The sequence below is a fragment of the Mixophyes fleayi genome, chromosome 2, assembly GCF_038048845.1.
Source record: "Mixophyes fleayi isolate aMixFle1 chromosome 2, aMixFle1.hap1, whole genome shotgun sequence".
Taxonomy (NCBI): domain Eukaryota; kingdom Metazoa; phylum Chordata; class Amphibia; order Anura; family Limnodynastidae; genus Mixophyes; species Mixophyes fleayi.
Window position 1 is genome coordinate 106,322,762 of NC_134403.1, and position 20,276 is coordinate 106,343,037.

Genomic DNA, 20,276 nt, shown 5'->3' on the forward strand with positions numbered 1-20,276 from the left:
CTCAGGAAGCAGTAGTATATCGAATTGAACAGCAGGAGACCACGGGAGAGTTGAAGCGATGTAGCAGAGCTGGAAGCCGAGGAGCGTAGACTCGATGCTAACAGGCAAGTTGACACAAATGGACACACTGTAGAAGCAGTAGGCAGCGGGTCAGCTGACGGCAGGTAGAATGCAGACTGGAGCGCTGAGACGAGCAGGACTCTGTAGACACGCTGAAGTAGCTAACAGGAATCAGCTGGAACAGTAGCGATGTAACACAGGAGAGTTTGAAGTAATCTGTAACTGTAGATACACGGAGGCAGCGGATAGGAATCAGCTGCTGGAGTCACGATGAAACACAGGAGAGTTTGCAGTAATCTGTAACTGTAGATATACGGAGGCAGCGGATAGGAATCAGCTGGTGAAGACACTAGGAACACGAGGAATAGAAGTGGTCTGGAAACCACAAACGGCAAACAGGAATCAGCATCAGCTGAACACACGAGCAGGCACTGGAACACCTTCAGAGACTCATGAGGAATGAGACTCCAAGATCAGGCAACGTGGTATTGACCACAGGTGCTTAATATAGGGAGTGTTGCCTGATCAGCCAATTAAGTTAAAGGAACAGAACTGAAGGTTAAAAGGGACTGCACATGTGCAGTACCTCATTATAATGGACGGACACGGTTCCTAGCTACCTTAGAAGTAGCACTCACAGTCCGGTGAGTGACAGTACCCCCCCTTTTAAAGGTGGGCACAGAACACCTGGAACCGGGTTTGTCCGGAAATTTGGTATAGAACTTTTTCAAGAGGGCTGGAGCGTTGAGATCTTCAGCTTTGATCCATGAACGCTCCTCAGGACCAAAGCCTTTCCAATGCACGAGGAAACGAAGAACTCCTCGCAAAATTTTAGCATCCAAAACCTGAGTAATCTCAAAGTCTTCCTCCTGATGAACTTGAAGTGGCCGAGGTGCTGAAGGAGGGACCGAGAAATGGTTGATGATGAGAGGTTTGAGCAAGGAAACATGGAAGGCATTGGAAATACGAAGACTCTTGGGAAGTAAAAGTTTGAAGCAAACTGGATTTATAACTTGAATGATCCTATATGGACCAATAAAACGGGGAGCAAATTTCATGGATGGAACCTTCAAACGAATATTCTTAGTAGATAGCCACACCTGGTCTCCGACTTTCAATGGTGGAATAGCCCGTCTCTTTTTGTCCGCAAAAGACTTATATCTGGCAGATGTCTTCTTTAAACAGGTTTTTACCTGAGCCCAAATATTTTTGAAGGTTTGACACGAAGTCTCAACAGCAGGAACTTGGGTGGGCGGGAGGGCAGGAAATTCCGGGAAAGACGGATGGTGACCGTAAACCACAAAGAATGGAGTTTTAGATGATGACTCATGGTACATGTTGTTATGAGCAAATTCAGCCCAAGGAAGTAATTCTACCCAGTTGTCTTGATTGGCTGACGAGAACATCCTTAAAAAAGTCTCAAGATCTTGGTTGACTCTTTCAGTTTGTCCGTTCGATTGGGGATGGTAGGAAGATGAGAGTGCTAATCGTATGCCCAAGGTCTTGCAAAGGGCCCGCCAGAATCTGGAAACGAATTGTACTCCTCTATCTGACACGATCTCGAACGGACATCCATGGATACGGAAAATTTCTCTAATGAAATGTTTAGCCAGGGTAGAAGAAGAAGGTAAACCAGACAAGGGAAAGAAATGCGCCATCTTCGAAAATCTATCCACCACTACCCAAATGGTGTTGCAATTCTTACTAGGAGGAAGCTCAGTAACAAAGTCCATACTAATATGGGTCCAAGGCTTAGATGGAATGGGTAGTGGCTGAAGCAACCCCGCTGGAGTTCTGCGGGGGGTCTTAAACTGGGAGCATAAATCGCATGCCGCGATAAACTCTTTGACATCTCTCCTCATAGAAGGCCACCAATAACTTTGAGAGAGGATTTCAAAGGTCTTGCGTTCACCAGCGTGTCCAGAGAAACGAGAAGAGTGAAACCATGAAAGGATTTTTTTTTAAGAGCAGGAGGCACGAGGGTCTTCCAAAATGGTAGCACTTTAGTGGAATAAGCAGCCAGAGAAACACATTTGGGGTCTAATATAAAGTGGTTAGGACTCTCTTCAACGTCTGAGGACGCCACAAAGGCTCGAGATAGAGTGTCTGCTTTTTTATTCTTTGCAGCTGGTTTGAAGGTTATGATTAGATCAAAACAGGAAAAGAAAAGAGACCATCTTGCCTGACGAGGATTTAAACATTGAGCAGACTGTAGGTATGACAAATTTTTATGATCCGTAAAAATTGTCACCGGATGACGAGCTCCCTCTAACAAATATCTCCACTCCTCCAATGCTACTTTAATAGCCAGCAACTCCTTGTCCCCGATGGTGTAATTCTTCTCCGCAGGCAGAAGACCCCGAGAGTAAAAGGCACAAGGATGGAATTTTTGTTGCTCCGATTTCTGGGAGAGAATGGCTCCTAAACCAACATTAGAAGCGTCTACTTCTAGGAAGAAGGGAAGCGTCACATCAGGCTGTCGAAGGATGGGAGCAGAGGAGAAGGACTCTTTAAGAAATTGAAAGGCTTGGAGAGCCTCAGATGACCATTGCTTAGTATTGGCCCCTTTGCGAGTTAGAGCCACAATGGGAGATGCAATTGAAGAGAAGTCTTGAATGAAGCGTCTATAGTAGTTGGCGAAGCCTAAAAAACGCTGAATGGCACGAAGAGTAGTTGGCTGAGGCCAAAGTAACACAGCATTCACCTTTTCTGGATCCATTTCTAGACCAACTCCGGAAACAATATAACCCAAAAATGGAATCTGGGGCAACTCAAATGAACATTTTTCTAATTTACATAATAATGAATTTTTCCGGAGTCTGGAAAGAACTTCGGCCACTTGTTGGTGATGTGAAGGCAGGTCTTGGGAAAAGATGAGTATGTCGTCCAGATATACTACGACACATACATATAACAAGTCCCGAAAGATCTCATTAATGAAGCCCTGGAAAACAGCAGGGGCATTACATAACCCGAAGGGCATTACTAAGTATTCATAATGCCCATCTCTGGTGTTAAAAGCTGTTTTCCATTCGTCACCGGACCTGATTCTAATCAAATTGTAGGCACCACGAAGATCCAACTTAGTAAAAATCCGGGCTCCCTTGATCCGATCAAACAACTCAGTAATCAGAGGAATGGGATACCGATTTTTGATAGTGATAGCATTAAGTCCACGAAAATCTATGCAGGGGCGTAATGATCCATCTTTCTTCTTCACGAAAAAGAACCCAACTCCAGCGGGAGAAGTAGAAGGTCGAATAAATCCTCGCTGGAGATTCTCTTGGATGTATTCAGCAGTAGCCTGAGTCTCAGGTAATGAAAGTGGATAAACACGACCCCTAGGTGGAGTCTTGCCAGGTAACAGGTCAATCGGACAATCCCATGAACGATGAGGGGGAAGACGTTCAGACTGAGCTTTATAAAAGACGTCGGCAAATGAAGCATACTGAGGAGGAAGTCCCGGTGAGGAAGGTGAAATGGAGGTTTGCTGTATTCTACGAGGAACAACACGAGAAAGACAATGTTGGTGACATTCAGGTCCCCAAGACGTAACTTGAGGAGTGCGCCAGTCAATCTGGGGAGAATGACATTGAAGCCATGGAAGGCCTAAAACAATCGGACTTGTAGTAACAGGAAGGATTAAAAACGAAATTTCTTCTCGGTGTAGGACACTAATCTGAAGGGTCACTGAAGACGTACTTTGGGTGATGAGACCGTTGATAATACGTGATCCATCGATAGCAGTCACCGTAACAGGAGTCTTCAGGGTAATCACTGGTAGGGACCATTGATTTACAAGGAATTCAGAAATGAAATTTCCCGCAGCTCCTGAATCAATCAGAGCTTGGGACTCGAAAGACTTAGTAGCAAATGTAATGGTAACGTCAAATGCACAAATTTTTGATTTCGTAGAAGATGGAGAGGACTCCAGGGACCCTAACTTCATCTCTCCAGAACTAGTTAGGGCCTGGCATTTCCCGATTTTTTGGTGGCATGACTGGAGCAGATGTGTGGCATCAGCACAATAGATACAAAGTCTATTCTTAATTCTTCGATTCCTCTCTGCAGAGGTTAGTTTGGAACGTCCAATCTCCATCGGTATTACCGGAGGTGAAGCAGGACGAATTTGAGAAGTGGGACGAAGAGATGTTTTAGCTGAAGTAGTTCTCTCAGAGTCCCTCTGACGAAATCTGAGATCCACACGATGACAAAGAGAAATCAAATCTTCTAAAGACGTAGGGAGTTCTTGAGTAGTCATTGCATCTTTAATTTTGTCCGAGAGCCCCTGCCAGAAGGCGGCAATTAACGCTTCAGTGTTCCACTGAAGCTCAGAGGCTAAGATCCTAAATTGAATGACGTACTGTCCTACTGTACGAGAACCCTGTCGTAAACGAAGAATGCTGGAGGCAGCGGAAATAACACGACCTGGTTCATCGAATACATTACGAAACATGGAAATAAATTTGGCACTATCCTGTAACAACGGATCATTTCTTTCCCACAGAGGGGAAGCCCATGCGAGAGCTTGTCCGGAGAATAATGAGATGAGATAGGCCACTCTGGAACGATGAGTTGAAAAGTTTTGAGGTTGGAGCTCAAAATGTACTGAGCATTGGTTGAGGAAACCTCTACATGTTTTGGGATCTCCATCATACTTTGACGGAGTTGGCAGGTGAAGCGTGGAAGCCGTAGACACCTGGGATGGCACTGGGGAAACGGAGGAAAGCACAGGAGCATCAACAGAAGCTGTAATATTCTGCCCAGACGTTCTTTGGGAGACTAACGTCTGGTAACATTGTAGTAATAGTTGTTGACGAACATCCTGTTGTTCCACACGGGTGACCAGATGCTGCAGCATCTCTTTAGCTGTGGGTTCCGAATCTGGGTCTGTCATGGCCTGATCTTACTGTCACGGGCACTAGGAGTCTTTACCCAGTATCACCCGCTGATGGTCTTATCAGAGCAGTTGAGTTGGTATATGATACTCTGATGGCAGGGTGATAATGGAACTGGAAACAGCAGATGGTTAGAGAATGCTCAGAAAGTCTATGACTAGCAGCACTGGTAAACAATAGGTAACTGAACACGAAGATCTGGATGGACAAGGACACGTGAGGGTAGTCAGTGGTCTGCGCACGGCAAGTTGTACCACTGCTATAGTGAGAAGAATGTCCAGGAGTAATAAGGAGGTGGAAGTCAGCGGTCTGCGTATAGCAAGTTGTACCGCTGTCTGTAGTGAAGGAATGGAATCCAGGTGAAGGTAATGGGGAAGTCAGTGGTTTGCGAGTAGCAAGTTGTACCACTGCTTATGTGAGAGGATATATGCAACTGGTGACACAGGGAAACAGGAATCAGTGGTTTGCCTCTAGCAAGTTGTACCACTGAATATATATGTGAGGAAGGACACGAGAAGATAAATGCAATGCAGAGTCTACACGGGTACACTGAACTTGATCCCACGTTGAACTGCACACAATAATAATAATGAATGAACAGCACTGCACAGATAAACAAAGTCACTAGAATAGTCCAGCAAAAGGAAACACAGTCAATAATAGCAATAGTCTCAGAGGATGGAAACTCCGGAGGAGAACAACTCAGTCCAGATGGATATGCAATACACCAGCACAGTCAATGAGAAGTATGCATACCGTGGTTCAGATGAGCAGGCTGTTAGAGATAGCTGCAGGGATACCTGAGCGGCAGGGAACAGACGAGATGAGAAGTCCTTGCAGAATGGAAGCGGCAGGTAGGTGCAGCGCACAGTAGGTAGGCCAGCAAGGACGAAAAATACTCAGGAAGCAGTAGTATATCGAATAGAACAGCAGGAGACCACGGAGAGTAGAAGCGATGTAGCAGAGCTGGAAGCCGAGGAGCGTAGACTCGATGCTAACAGGCAAGTTGACACAAACGGACACACTGTAGAAGCAGTAGGCAGCGGGTCAGCTGACAGCAGGTAGAATGCAGACTGGAGCGCTGAGACGAGCAGGACTCTGTAGACACGCTGAAGTAGCTAACAGGAATCAGCTGGAACAGTAGCGATGTAACACAGGAGAGTTTGAAGTAATCTGTAACTGTAGATATACGGAGACAGCGGATAGGAATCAGCTGCTGGAGTCACGATAAAACACAGGAGAGTTTGCAGTAATCTGTAACTGTAGATATACGGAAGCAGCAGATAGGAATCAGCTGCTGAAGACACTAGGAACACGAGGAATAGAAGTGGTCTGGAAACCACAAACGGCAAACAGGAATCAGCATCAGCTGAACACACGAGCAGGCACTGGAACACCTTCAGAGACTCATGAGGAATGAGACTCCAAGATCAGGCAACGTGGTATTGACCACAGGTGCTTAATATAGGGAGTGTTGCCTGATCAGCCAATTAAGTTAAAGGAACAGAACTGAAGGTTAAAAGGGACTGCACATGCGCAGTACCTCATTATAATGGACGGACACGGTTCCTAGCTACCTTAGAAGTAGCACTCACAGTCCGGTGAGTGACACAAGAGTGGTACACTATGCTGAAACCATGTGAACCATTGCACGTTCTAAAGCCCGCCTTGTTGCCAAGGGCTAAACCCAAAAGTTCAGGATTGACTAAGAGAGATCTTCTGACCTATTGCCAGATACAGCAGCCTAAGATTAGTCATTGCCATTTTCACTATCCATGATTTATTGCTGCACCAACTTGACTTTGACTTGGAATTCCTGAATGGGGAGTTAGTAGAGGAGATTTACATGGAGCCACCTGAACAGTACAATGATGGTGTATTCCAAGAGGGAAAATCCTCCTATAGAAATCCCTGTATGGCCTTAAAAAAAAGTGGCCGTTTTGGTATATAAAACTGGATGCTGTGCTGCTAGGCATGGACTTTATTAGGTCAGAGACTGATCATTGTTTCATCGCAAAACTATAGAGGTAAAGTTGTTCATTATAGTGGTGTACATAGATGATCTATTGCTATCAAACCGAGACAGACACATCACCGGAGTACAGCATCTGTTGAAACAAAAGTTCAGATTAAAAGATTTAGGCCCTGCAAACAAGTTATTAGGAACAAGGAATCTAAATAATGGGACTGTTGATTAATAGACATACATTGAAAATATACTTACCAAGTATGGGATGTTTGATGCAAAACCTGTGAACACTCGTGTTGATAAAAGCTTAAAAATGACAAAAGCAATGTCACCAACAAGCAGCGAAGAGATAGAGGAAATTAGTCAAATCCCTTACCAAAAAGCTGTTGATAGCTTAATGTATGCAAGTATTGTGACTCGCCCCGATATTACACAATTAGTGAGTCGTGTGAGTCAATTTGCTATCAATCCTGGAAAATGACACTAAACTGCAATCAAAAGAATTCCAAGAACTGATGACTTGTACTGTTTACTAACCCTATGTTTTCTGATTACAGAAAAGACTTTAGTGAAAAATATGTTTGATAAAGTGAAATGTTTTCTCTTTGTAACAAGAGACATTACTATGCAAGGGGGGATGTTGGAAGAGGAGTGATACGCTCCGTCCCCTTTACTTACTCGCCAGCCGAATCCCTTGTGGTTCCTTAAAGCACCCATAATAGTGACAGGAGGCTCCCTATAGATAGTAGGAGAGTCTATGCCCTCAAGTGATTCCTGCATGGACGTGCAGAGGTATAGTGACCCACAGAGTGCAGCATACCAACCTGCATATTCATATATAAAAGCGTAGCTGCAAATACAACTGTATAAGAGAAACCTGCTGCATATATACAACTGTATGAACCTGCATAAGCCTGTTGCTGCTACAACTGCTACAGACTACAATCACAGTGAGTACCTGCATATAATCTGTTGTTACAAATGTCAGGCACCGTCTACGCACTGACACTAAACTGCAACAGTCTTCCGACTGGCACAAGCACTTTGTCGATTGTCATCACAGAAATCTTCCGGTTCTTCATGTTGAGGACAAGGTGTAGTTGGGTATCCACCCGTAACTTTAAACTTAAATTGCCATTGATGAAGTTTGCACCTCAATATATTGGTCCCTTCCGCATCTCTCATGCAATCAATGCTGTCACCTGCAGGCTCCGTTTGCCTCCCTCTCTCTGTGTACATATCTCTTTTCATGTATCACTACTGAAACGCTTGATTCTTAATGAATTCTCAAGAAATCATCCTCCATCTCCTCCTATCAAGTCTGTCTGGGGTGACGAATACAAGGTGGAAGCCATCTTGGATTCACGCATTATTCCAGACAGAGTGCAATTCCTAGTCCATTGGAAAAGCTACAGCTCTGAAGAGAGATGATTGGTCGATAAAAAAGATTTGCACACTCCTTGTCTTTCCTCCAGCTTTCTGAGGAACCAGTCTACTATTTGTTCTGTTTCGGAGAGAGGTGAGGGTGGTACTGTCAGGTGCCATCTCCGCACTGACACAGCCATCTGCATTCCCCTGACAGCTGAGCAACGGGAGGTTTCCTTGTTTTCTTTTGGGGCACGCTGCGCGCATGCACAGAAGTCATAGCTTTCCATTGCTAGGCAATGGGACGCCTCTCTCACCTGTCAGCCGTTAGCCCGCCTGACCGCCAAAATCACCTCACCCAATCAGGGCTCACTATATTTTAGAAAAGGCTCCATTAGGGTTGCAGAAAATTGGTTCACATACCTGCTCCAGCACTTCTGATCTCCTGTAGTCTGTATCTGAACCCGGTTCTGACTCGGCTATCACCCTTTTTTGGATTGTGATAAGGTACCTTTTTTGGCTCGTCCTGACTATTCTACAGATCATTCCTTTGTGCTGCTCTACCTGGCTGGTTCTGAGCCGGATTGTTCGACTACGCCTGTCACTCCTGTTGATACGCTGGTGGTTGACGTGGAGAACTGTGGGCCTGAACACCCTCTTGCATCAAAACCCAAACTCCCTCTGGAGGGTCCCTGGTGAATACTGGGGGTGCATTAGACTCCACACCTTCCTGCTCAGCAGTGCAAGTACCAGCTAGTGGCCACTCCATAGCCCCGTGACGACTAAGTTCAATAAACATCAACCTGTGTAAGTTAAAAGCATTTGTGGCTTCACATCCACCTGAGACCTTTCACAACATCAAAGGCATAACCAATATTAATTAAATCCAGGCCCAAAACCTTTCAGGATTTTTTGGCAAAACCTGTAACAAAACTAAAACATGAAGACGTTTTTGAACCAAAAATAACATCCAAAACCAAAACACGGGGGTCACCGCACATCTCTTATTTAAACATTTAATCAATTAATATTACCTCACACCTAGGGAAGCGCCCTAGTGCTATCAGCATGGGTCTGGTTAAACCTAAGGGGTGGGGCCCACTTTCATTTTCCAGACCTGATTTCACCTGGGAATCGAGCCTTGTGTTGACCTGCCTATGGCTGGTTTGACATTATGGCAGGGGGATCCCAGTGCTGTAAGTCCACCAGCCCAGGCTGGCAAAGCTTAGTTCTGTTAATAGTTAATTCGGGTGGACACCACTAGTTTTGTCAACCAGAAATTTCTAGTACCAGGCTACTTTGGCAGCACTAGGGTTGGTTAAGTTGTTTGAAGGTATGCCGTTTTTTTTTGGGGGGGGGAGAGTGGGGTTACATTTATTGCAACATTTGCCTTTACAGTGCAGATATTATGACCGTGTCAACATTCTCATGTGTCAACATTTTAGATGTAGACATGTTGCATGTGTACACATTCTATATGTTGACATTTTAAATGTTTAGACATTATGAACATGTAGACATTTTGAAGGTCAACATTATAATAGTGTAGACATTATCTCTGTCAACATTTTTAATGTAGACATTTTGACTACATCCACTCTGGAAATGATCTTGTACCATTTAAAGATCTTGGGCCTGAGTCATTAAGGCAAGCAAAGGAGTAAATGTTCTCTGGGACAAACCATGTTACAATGCAAGGGGTGCGAATCAGTTTATTATTTTGTTCATAAGTTAAATACTGGCTGTTTTTTCATCTAGCACACAAATACTTGCTAGCTTTATTATTACATTTACATTTAAAGTTGATCTAGGACATGCCCTACCCAAACTATAAATCTGCCTCACATTTTAAATTTACCTCCCCCTCCAATACAACATGGTTTTGCCCAGGTGCAAATGTTACTCCTTTTTTATGCTTTACTCTCCCTAATGACTCAGGCCCCTTGTGTTTGGTGATAATAGCACTTCTTATGATCTCAGACAGCTCTTTTGTCTACACCATTATGACAAAGTAACCGGAATAAAAAGTGTCCTTTTTAAACATTAAAGCTATCATTCATTGGTTAATTCAATTTATCTCAGATGACTCTAATTTCTAATTTACCACACGTGAGTCTAAGCTAAATATTTTTTTCAAATTTATTTAAATTGCTCAAATGATTGCGTCATGGCAATCTTTACATTTTTATAGTTTTTCCTACTTTTGCTTTTTAACCTTAGCTGTTCTGTGCCACACATGAGTGTCTATAGACCAAAGCTGTTTCACTACATTCCTTATGTTCATGAGATATTGTATAGGATGTACTCACAATTCAGGGGTGCCAATAATGTTGACCACAACTGTATACAAAAAACAGATACATAGGTTAATTTTGTATAAATGATATAAAAAGTAGGCTCCCAAGAGATTATTAAAATTAAGCCCTATACTTAAATCCATAGTCTATATAATATTTATATCACATAATATATAAGCAGTCCTGTTATCAGAACCTTATGTGATTGGAATTTTATATATAATTATAAATAAAATATTAAACCAAACTAATCAACCGAGAGTCTACTCCTTCCTATATTGGGACATTATGGATTAAGTCTATGGAGTTTCAGCCTTGAATTCTGGTTATTATGTTCAGGCGTCGAGTCTTGCCCCCTGGGCTAAAATTTCCTAGGCTTCCCCTGATTATGTTTGTGTGCAAGAGATTTTGGCTTTATTTGATTTTGTGCAAAATGAAATGCTCTGTGTGAGTATATTTTTTTTTCCAATCAATAAATGAACCTCAGTGCATCATTTAAAAATATGTATTGCCCATCAAATTAAAATATGTCACTTGTTAACCTGATGAAAGAAAAGACACATTTTCCAACAAGTTTTTGCAAGTGTGCTTTAGAGTTTTGGTAAGTAATCCCTGAAATACAGATAGAGAAATGAATCATCCATATAACTTCTGCTGATATTAGTAATTCCCAATTCTTATTGCCTGTATCAGGCCTGTCAGTTTCTGTACTTGTTCCTACATGGTCTAACAGACAGGTAGGTCATTTGTCACATAGCATAAAAGGAACAAGGCAGTGCTTTTCAACTGGAAATTTTAGCACAGACTGTAATTCCTGTTTTTATTAAATTTTTGCTTAATCATGTCGATTAGCTCAAGACAGACTACATGTTCATGTCAGACCTCATGTATGTACTTTTATTTTATGAGTCTTAGTTTTTCCAGGGAATTTAAAAATGATTAAACATAAGTATATACTATTACAAGTCCAGTAATATAATTGGGCTATATTTTAAGATTTACTGGATGGATTTATATGCGTTGTTTCCTATGGAGCTGCATGTATCTCACACATTTTACTTCAGTTGATTTAGCAATAAATAACTAGCTCTGGTAAATTTAGCATTGTGAATTTTTAATTTTCAGATTGGTAACATATGTGCTAATGTTTAAATTTACCCTACCTATTGTTAAGAAAAAAATTAATTAAGTAGGCATTTTCCCACCTTACAAACTAGCAGAACTGTGAGGGATCCCCACAGTTTTGGAGTACGCAGCCCTGTCTGCGTTTAACCGGATCCTATCCCAATGCTAACAACAAGGGGAAGACAATGTGAAATCAGCGCCGCACTATTATCTAAGACAAGCAATGGCTACGAAATTATGCCCAATCAGCATCTGCGTAAGAAATCCATGCAGCACTGATGGGGCTGGTTACTTAAGAAATACCAGGGTCCTGAGCATGGTACTCCCAAAGGTTGTCTACTAGCTGGGACCCCAGTCAGTCAGGTGACTGAAATTTATTTTGTGTGTGGGCGTATCTTTTAATGTAAATGTTAGAAATGGTGGTGCAATACTGTGACTCAGGGAAGTATGTGGTAGGAACCTCACTTTAATTTCATTTATAATACTGTATCGCACTGCAGAGTTTAAGCATGTATGGGGTCTTTTGTCCAGCAACCAGAATGTGCTAAAGACAAGAAAGGAAAAGGATAAATTATATTTGTTGCTTGGTAGCAATGACATACACACAGACATGACCACTGATTGATTCTTCCAACAGTTATCGGGATAGGAACTTGTAAAGAGTTTAACAAGAAGAAAAATGGCAGAAAAAACGAATATATGAATAAATTGTCCCTTATATATGCATTTGTTTCCAATTCAGTTTCGTAGGTCTTAGTATTTTGCTAGAAATAAGTGTGCACCTTGGTTTTATTTTGTATAACTAGTCACAGCAGTGCAGCACATTTCCAAATATTTAAGGAAATATGTTTGTTTGGACTAAACCCATTTTTGTGTTTTTATATATGTATACATTTTTCCACTATTATGTCCTAAGAACCGAACTTTATTTTAAAAGAAATACTGTAGGAATATTTTGTATTCAATTGTACTGCGCATGCCCAGAAACTTACTATACACCAGTGAACCCAAGTACAACCAATTTATCTTCGTACGCAAAGGCCACTTACATCAGCCTAAAATTTCATAAGCATAATGGGGAGGGGAATGGGTGTATGCACTTAGTCAATGTACAGTAAGGGCATCGAATGCGCACAGCAGCATCCGATTCAAGCTTTGGCCATCTCTCAGGTATGTGTTTTTCAGCCATATCACTTGCCTCAACTACAGGTCAGATGTAAGTGCTGAGTGATAGTGTTGACGGTCACGTATGCATGCTAGAACATGTGATTGCAATCAAGAGCAACCGTAAAAACTTTTATACTATTAACAGGTGAGAATAATTGAATACTTTTTATTTCTGTGCATTCTGATGAGACTTTATATTCCACATACTGTATGTATTGTTTTCATTCTGCAGTGTATTGTGTCTGTCTCAATACAGCAAGTACCCTGTATGCAGAGCATACCTAGACCTGTATTCAACAAGAGACGTTTCTTCAGATCTGCTTGTAGTTGAATACAGACGTGCGTATATCCGAATTATGTACATAAAAAAACACACAATATGTTTGTTTTGCACACCTTAGTGCATCAGGCCCAAAGACTTTAAATCATTGTCTTGTATATAGGCTTGTTAATGCCACCCTGACACATTTACAAAATATATTAGTTTATTTTTCTGGATTTCTTCAGTTTTTTTTACCAAGCTCTTCATTTATATTTGATGCTTAGAAATATTGGGGACCCCCTCATCACCACTGTACATTTTGTAATTCCATTAAATATAGCATAGCATATGATGGCCATCAATGACAAGTTTATCATACTCTGTCTTGACCAACAGTAAATAGCATGTTATATTCAAGCAGCATATTATTCCCAACAATGACTAAAACATTATTCCGCTCATTGACCAACGTATTATACCTGACAGTGACCAACACATTTTACCTGTCAGTGACCGACACATTATACCTGTCAGTGACCAACACATTATACCTGACACTGACCAACACATTACACCTGGAGGTGACCAACACATTACACCTGACAGTGACCAACACATTATACCTGTCAGTGACCAACACATTATACCTGACAGTGACCAACACATTACACCTGTCAGTGACCAACATATTATATCTGGCAGTGACCAACACATTACACCTGTCAGTAACCAACACATTATACCTGGCAGTGACCAACACATTATATCTGCCAGTGACCAACACATTACACCTGTCTGTGACCAACATATTATACCTGTCAGTAACCAACACATTATACCTGACAGTAACCAACACATTATACCTGTCATTGGCCAACACATTATAATGGACAGTCATCAACACATTATACCTGACAGTGACCAACACATTATAACTGACAATGACCAACACATTATACCTGACAGTGATTAACACATTATAACAGTGGCCAACACAATATGCATAACAATGGCAACAACATATTTGCAAGCTATCTGTTGAACTTGCCTTTTTGAAGACATAATTTGTAGACTTGATTTGTCACAAAAGTATAGATGTCTTTTGTGAAAACACATTTCCAAGATTTGTCTTTATGATATTTTTTGTATAATCTAGTTTAATTTAATGCAATATTTTAATGCAGGTATTTTATAAAAAGACAAAAACTATTTATAAACTCAGTATCATGGGAATCAGCCGAGGGGTTAACATCTTTTAAAAAAGTAAGAAACTACTATTTCATGATAACATTCTCTCAGTTCTTATTTTGCTTTGTGTGTGCATGGCAAAATGTTGCTTATGTCTGCTATTTTAATACTGTAATATAATACAATGAACTACACTATACAATTGCAGTCCCAGCTATTTCATGGACTGAGAGCGGGAATGGAACATGGTACTTTAGGACGCTGAAGGGGAAAAAATATTCTCTCCATGATCGCAAACAACTTCAGTTCTGGCAAGATAAAAGTTTTAAACTGAAATGTGTGAATACTCTAAGTAGCACTTATAAATTTATAAACTTTCAGTTTAGGTTTAGTGGACCTTTAATACATTATGTAAATTACCATGCTATAGTCTGCTGGAATTAGTATTAAAGAAACATTACCACTTAATTTGAACATGTTGCTGCATGCAGTTTGTCACAAATTAATAGTACAAAATGCTGTCTCCTTTGAAATGTCGATATAATACTATAATAAAATATCAAGCCATTTTCTAGACAGAAGCAGCTTCTTAGCAAATCTCATTCATTAAGAACCTTCTGCACCAGTGTTATTAATCTGTCTGGGCTCCCTCAGATTCCCCAGCAAATAAAAAAACATTCTTTACTATCACCTGTGCTGGTAATAGTTCAGTATCGACCAGTGTGCTGTGTCTGCTTTTTCTGTATTGATCTGCTGTTATGACCTGGACAATGTATTGGACTTTGCTGCCTTCTCCTGCTCTTGATCTCTGCTTCTTTTTGGATTTGTTGTTAGCCTCTGTCTGCCCTGACCTCGGCCTGATTACCAGACTAGTAAATTGATCTCTGTCTGCCCAGACCTCAGCCTGATTACCAGACGTGCTATTGATCTCTGCCTGTCTTGACCTCAGCCTGTGCGTTGGACTTTGCCCTTGCATTCATCTGCCTTTATGACTTCAGCCTGTGTTACTTTAGTCATCAACTGTCTACTTCCGTGTCCTGTCCACCCCACTCGGCAATATCTCAATTTATTCTATTCAGTTCACAAGTGTTTCCCTCTGACTGCTGATTGAGTGCTCCACATTATAAGCTCTCACCTCTCTTGTCCTGCACTCATTGCAAGTGACAGCGTTACACACTAGCTTCCTGGTTCCTGTATTTGTGTCATGTGTTCTTCTGACCTTGCATAAAGCAGATGGCTAGCTAAACTGTATAGATTATGCAGATGGATATTATTGTCATCTATCGTGTGTCGACTGCCCTTTAGCTGTTTTTAAGCTGCCTTGGCTAATGCAATAGTCATTGCATTTATTTAAAACATCTTTTGACATATATATATATATCGTATTTACAAGGATTTCATATATTACACTGGACTTGATGACCTAGGTATGGCTATATTGTAGATTATAGCGCCTTAAATTTTTAGAGCCGTATATCTCAAAGAGCTTCAGCTAGCGGCACAGCAGGGGCTACTGTTCCGGGACCTGGTCTCTCTCTCTCTGGTACTATTTTCAGAGCCATATCCTGCAGCAGGGTACCTGGAGGGAAATTTAGGTGGGAAATTTAAAAGATAAATCTCTCGCCTCAGACAGACAGGTGCCAGGGAGGAGAGTGGGCTGAGCCCCCCTCTCCCTGGCAGCTTGTGGACAAGGGGGAAGTACACTCCCCCCTTGGTAATTTTAAAAACTGTTAACCCCTTGTCTGATTCATGTGCAGGCTGCATGAATCAGTTCAGACTGGATAAAATTGCATGAGACTGGATTACCTCCTGCCTAGCTAGTCTCCAAAACTGTATAAAAAGAGACCTGTTTTACACTGAAATGTATTATTTCATCTGTACCATTCTGAATAGCACTAGTACCTTAAACTAGTGAATGTAACTGTCCTTTTCAGGACTTCCTGAGCTAATAAACATCAACTGCTAAAGGAACCTGTTTTGACGCCTACTTACCTGCAGTAATTCCTGTGACCACAGATTAGACCACTCTAATCTGTTAACCGGCTGTTCTAAGGTTGGGACCCAGCATTCCAGTACCAACGCTTTGCCCGCAACCTACAGCGCTGGCCAGTGTGATAGGCCAGGGGGAACCATCCACAGCAACACTGATCTGAAGGCAAGAGGTCAAGGATTCCAGCTCAGGTGTACTAGTAAGGATATACACTAGCAGCGAGAGTTACCCAGAAGGACAAGGTTCTGGACACAACAAAGTAGTCAGGTGGTGGCAGCAAAATAAGCCCCTCCTACTGTGGTTAGAGGGAGCATTTGGGATAAAGGGGGTGGTGGCAAGGCAAGCCTAGCAACTCAACAGACAGGGTGGCATAGGTGGTCCCTCCTGCCACATCTCCTTATTAATAATTTTATTGAGATTTCTGATGCATTGCAGACTGTGTTGTAACATTTTGTTTCAGAGTTGTTATTGATTATTAATTGAAATTGATTTAAGGATAATTAATCAGGTTCCTACTGATTAGATAATATTCTCCTTAAATAAAGTACTGACAGAATGCCTTTTACCTTCTGATGAATTGCATACTAGCACTGAAAGGTATCATGGATCAAGGTAAAACTTTTCTTGGTTTTAAACCATCTTGGAAATCCTGTTTGAATATGAGACTTCTCTATTCTAAATATATGATTACTTGATGACTATTCTGTTCCACAAGTGTGAGGTGATCCTTCTGATGCAAGGTTGAACATTTGGAGAGATACTAATCTGGAGACACACGGACAAATGATGAGAGTACATATTTCTATACCAGGAGTATTTGGATCACTGTTCATTCCCATGGGCTGATTACAGATACTAACAGACACTAATATTTTCCTGAAAGATCCTAAATCCTACATGTAAACTTTCAACTACCTAATCCACTGAATAGAACTTGTGACCTTATAATATCAGGAATATTTTCCTTCAGTGTGCACAATTTTGCTATTATATCTACATAATGAGACACCAGCTGGCTTTGTATGTTTTGTTGAATACATTTTTTAAATATTTTAAATAAATTGGTATTTATCAAGTGCTGTATCAGTATTCTGTTTATTGCAAGTACAGCCAATAATTTTTGTTTTATCAAGCAGTTCTTGGCTCAGTATTCAGCAGTCTCTTGGTTCCTGATACATGGCTTTGCAACTAATAGTCTGCTGGTTCCTGATATCTGACTTTGTATCTGCACAGAATTATATAGCTGTACACAGTATCTTCATGCACATTTTGTGGTAATTATCATTGCTCACTCTGCTAGGCATTCACAGTAAAGTCTGCTATATTCCTGCATTGCCACAAAGACTGTGTGATATTCCTGCATTGCCACAAAGACTGTTATATTCCTGCATTGCTAAGGAGTGTTTGCACCTGTTTTCTTTTGATTACGGCAATATCCAGTGTGCTTGTGCCCAGACCTGTGTGTTTTTCTTTTGGGTCTTTATAGTCCCCATATGTATTGGATGTATCCTGAAGTGTATTGTATGTTGATGAATACAGACCTAGACCCATATTCATCAACAGACATATCTTTAGATCCACTCCTTGATATATATATAGATGTGTGTATTCCTGATTTATGTGTTATAAAAACCGACAATATGTTTGTTTTGTGTGATTCAGTTAATCAGGCCCTATGACTTTTTATTAGTGATGAGCAATTCAGATTTGGTGAAATCAGACAAGATCTAACGTTGGGGATCCGAGTGAAAACAAGTCATGACTCGTAGTTGCTCGCGATTTTCGGATCTTAAAACAAGACACAATGGCATTTGCGGGGATTTTTTTCCCATAACTCCCACAAGTTTTGGATCGATATCTTCTGCATATAGCTCTTCCTCATATTCTCAAGTGCTATTTCAGAACAGACAGCGTGTAGGAAGGAGGTTAGCGGCAGTACTCTGCTCTGAAAATAGCATTCAGGATGAAAGAGGGAAATAGAAAACTGTACAATCGTGTGATTATTGTAAAGCTTTTCTGTAGAGATTAGTCAGCTAGAATTGTTTGTTGATCAATTGCTTTTCATTTCAATCTTTCAGAGAGTTTAGAGTAGACAGATTAGTGGCTGCTAGTTGTTATTAATGCATTTACAATAGTACTAGTATATAGACTGACTCAGATATAATTATGTTGTGGTATATTTAGTGGAGGAACACAGTGTGCTTTTGCTATATGACTATTAGCAGCAGAATCCAAAAAACAAATATATTTAATTCTTTAACATTTTAAGTTTTCTACTGAAAGTAATCTTGTGTGGGGCAGTGACATCTGTACTAACTTTGAAAGAAATGTGTGTTTCAATGTGAGATTCAGCAGCAGCTGCACACCCTCAAAACGCTATATATTCGAAACTTTTTTTCAATACTTGTTAGTTTGTAAAGCATCTTTCAGCGACATCTGTAGTTAAATAGGGGTATTTTGCGTGTGAGGGTTTTTTTCTGGATATTTCCGACATTCAGTGGCCGCATGTAGAACATTGCAGCGGGAAAGAAAATTTTTTATCTGTCATGCCACCAACTGAAGCGAGCCCATTAGATAAATTAAGCAACCAAAAAACTTAGTGTAAGTTGCAAGAGATAGAAATGTTAAAACGGTACACACACACTAAATTTGGATCATTACACAGCATGCATCATGGAGAGTAAAGAGACAGTAGTAACCAGATTTAATTAGATGGACAGAGGCATCAGTACATATTTAGACAATTAGATACCCAATTGTAAAGTGCTACGCAATTTGCTATTGTTGACGATGATAGACGAAGGTGGCCTGCACCCATACTACTAAATGTAAAGACTATGCACACAATACATTTTATGATGGACAAAGCACTCATCAGTATCCAAGAACAGAGCTTTCATACCTTGTTTTATTTACATGCTCTGTGCCATAATGCTGTCATTTTGAATCATTCCACTAGAGGAAGCTTCGTCCAACCCCGGGGTAAAGGGGACTGCCCTAGACTTGCAGCGGAGGTGGTCTCCAAAACCCATGTATATAACAATGGAATGTATATAAATAATTGTTATATGTTCTATTAGTGATGTGTAAGAAATATATAAACAGACAGTTCAGATGGTCAAAGAGTTGCCCTTCCTACAGAGGTTGAATAACATGATGCAGATTTGGTTGCCAAAAGTATCTGTCTTGACAAGATAATGCAATTGAAAGTGCACAATCTGAGAGATTAAGAGGAGAGAATTTAGCACTAACAAAGAATAGATGGAGGTATGATGGCTGATGATTTACGCTATATGATGGAGTTAGAGAACCATTTAGGCTGGTTAAATATTTTTTTAATTAAATCAGGGAAAGCAAATGCACCGATGGCAGATTTACAAAATTCTTCATTAACATAGTGGACAACTACAGCATTAGTAGACATTTAAAAGATGATGAGAGAGCACAATGTTAAATTGTGCAAGTAAAGAGGGCATTGTTTTTGGAGTGATTTAGATTTTTGCCGTAATACTGCCCTTCTGAATCAAACCAGGGGTCTTGGAAATATTTATGAGGAGGGCTGAAGAATCAATCCTCTGTGGGAAACTTGACCCAAACCCAGGATAAAGGGGACTGCCCAAGACTTGCAGCAGAGGTGGTCCCCAAGAACGGATGTAGTCACCCTGATTCCACATTTTGCAACAGTCAATCGTATGTCACGAGCTGCCATGCTAGCCGGGACGACTCAAGTGTATCCAGATTGTGGGCACATCCCAGCCATTGCCCTGGCAGCCGGCACATCACTTCCGGTACTTTGTGTCCCAGCCATTGCAATGGCAAATGTAATGCCTCTTACATTGCCGCTGCGTCCTGGCTAGTACCAGGCAGCCGAGCGCACAGCTGTTATCAATCAAAAGTCATTGGATGGACAGTGTTATGAATGGCCTACACCCATACAACAAAACTTAAAAGACTA